This window comes from Cucumis melo, chromosome 4, assembly GCF_025177605.1.
Source record: "Cucumis melo cultivar AY chromosome 4, USDA_Cmelo_AY_1.0, whole genome shotgun sequence".
NCBI classification, from domain to species: domain Eukaryota; kingdom Viridiplantae; phylum Streptophyta; class Magnoliopsida; order Cucurbitales; family Cucurbitaceae; genus Cucumis; species Cucumis melo.
In genome coordinates this window covers 6,498,205-6,500,521 of record NC_066860.1, presented here as the reverse complement: position 1 = coordinate 6,500,521, position 2,317 = coordinate 6,498,205, and the positions used below count along the sequence as shown (strand labels likewise).

Sequence of the window (2,317 nt, the reverse complement as noted above, 5' to 3'; positions counted from 1 at the left end):
ACAAGTATATGTGGTATAATCGTTGATTTAGAGATGGAGTTTTATGTTTAAATATGATTTGATATCAAAAATATGAATAAAGATTCGTACTTGGAAGCTCGAAAATAATGGAATTGGTCAAAGTTGTAAAAAGTCAAAATCTTGACTTTTGACTTTGAAAAGTCAAACTCTGACCATCTATAAATTTTCAAGAAAATGAATGTGGATTTATGCTCGAGAGGTCGAAATTAGTCAACAAGGTCAAAATGGTAAAAGTCAAAATGTTGACTTATGACTTGAAAAGTCAAAGGTTGACTTTAACTAGAATAGTCAAATTACCATTTTGCTCCTTGACTAAAGTTAGTGAGAAAATCCAACATTTGTTTGGATAATCTCATTAACTCTTAGTGGGCTAAGTAGAGGCTTTGTTGGGTTTTATGTCCTAAAACTCGTAGATTGCAAATATAATTCATTGACTGTTATTGATAAAGTGTTATTATTATAATTTCTATAAGTGTTATTGATTATATTATTAGTTTTATCTTAATAACCTAAATCCAATAAACTAACATCTTAAGCTGTTGGATGAGACGAGTCTTGAACAATATGTAGAGACATACAAAGATACAGTTTAAAGGGTCTATAGTATAGGGATACCTTATTCTGGTAACACTATGGATACGGCTCACTTTGTATTTGATACAAACACAATGATCCAATGCATTACTATTATTGGTGTATATCCGTGGACACAAAAATATATCTACAGTGAGAAGAGTTTAGCTATGTATGTCACACCACGTTCTAGGTTTTCCTCTCTAACCTAGATCATGGCATGAAAACACTTTTTGAAACAATATTTTTTACTTAACTTTTATGGAACCCATTATGAATTTCTACAGAAATTTCGTGTAACGCCCCGACGTTCGAGGTAAAATTTTAGCATTTTTTAAGTAAATTGTTCGGAAATTTGAGTTTTGGTAAAACGGTAAAATAATAATATAATATTGATTATATTATTATTATCGGGAATTATTATTATTATTTTAATGTTAATATTTTCTTTTATTTTATTTAAAATAAATATTAATATTCTTATTTAATATTATTATAATAATATATATTAATATTCTATTATAAATTTATATTAATTTTATTCTATATATATATATATATATATATATATATATCATTATTATTTTTATTTTTATTATAATTAAGATTATTATTATTATTATTATTATCTAAACTTAATATATTATATATATATATATATTTTAAAAAAAAAAAAAAAGAAGAAGAAACCCTAGCCGTCCCGCGCGCGCCGCCCCCCCCCCCAGAATTTCTCTTTTTCTTCTTCTCTTCCGTTTCTTCCTCTCCCCGACGCCGCGCCTCACCATCTTCCCCTTTCGCTTCCGTCTCCGTCTTTCCCTTCCTCTCCGTCTCCGTTTTTTTTTTCTCTCTTCCGCCTTCGCCTCCGCCATCACCTATCCTCCCCGTCCTCACCTCGTACTACGGCGCCGGCAGAACACCGAGGGGGTACCGTCCATCTACAGCCGACACTTCTCCAGCTTTCTCTCTTCGTTCTACCACCGCCGGCATCATCTCCGCCATCAGCTCGTGTGTCGTCCGCAAATCGCCACCGCCGTCGTTCGCCGGAAAAAAAAAAAAGAGAAGCCGCAGAATCGTGCTGCCCGTTTCGCCCGACCCGACCCGGTTCCAGTGCTGACCCGACCCGAAACCGCTTCCAGTCCTAGCCGAGCCGCGAGCCGAGTGAGCCGAGCCGCGAGCCGAACCAAGCCGAGCCGTGAGCCGAGCCGCGAGCCGAACCAAGCCGAGCCGCAAGCCGAGTAAGCCGAGCCGCGAGCCGAGTGAGCCGAGCCGCGAGCCGAACCAAGCCGAGCCGCGAGCCGAACCAAGCCGAGCCGCAAGCCGAGTGAGCCGAGCCGCGAGCCGAACCAAGCCGAGCCGAGCCGAGCCGAGCCGAGCCGAGCTGAGCCGAGCCGAGCCGAGCCACCTAAGCCTTCTTTCCTCCACTTCGGTTCACGGTGAGTCTTCGGTAAGGATTGTTTTGATGAATTCCCTAATGTTACCTTGTCCGATTCGAGTTTGAATGTTGGATTAAGATGTGGCCCTACTTTTCTCCCTTGAAGGTAGTACAGAGTTGACGCTTAAGTTCTCGGGTTCCGCGGCAGGCCTGGTTGGAGATAGTTTCCTTTCCTTGGGTAAGTCAACGGTTAGCGCTTCTGACCTTTTAAAACAACTGCTACTAAGGTCATCAACTAAAACCTTCGTGTTTCGTTTAGGTGGATCTGTTGAGCGTAGATTTCGATCGAGG

At 40.0% G+C, this 2,317-nt stretch overlaps 1 long non-coding RNA gene across 1 annotated transcript; it reads left to right on the top strand.

Moving 5' to 3' along the window:
• The first annotated feature begins 1,888 nt into the window (after window positions 1–1,888).
• On the top strand, window positions 1,889–2,317 carry LOC127148849 (uncharacterized). Its single transcript, XR_007819985.1, has 3 exons — window positions 1,889–2,027; window positions 2,133–2,204; window positions 2,286–2,317. It is a non-coding gene; the product is annotated as an uncharacterized LOC127148849 (long non-coding RNA).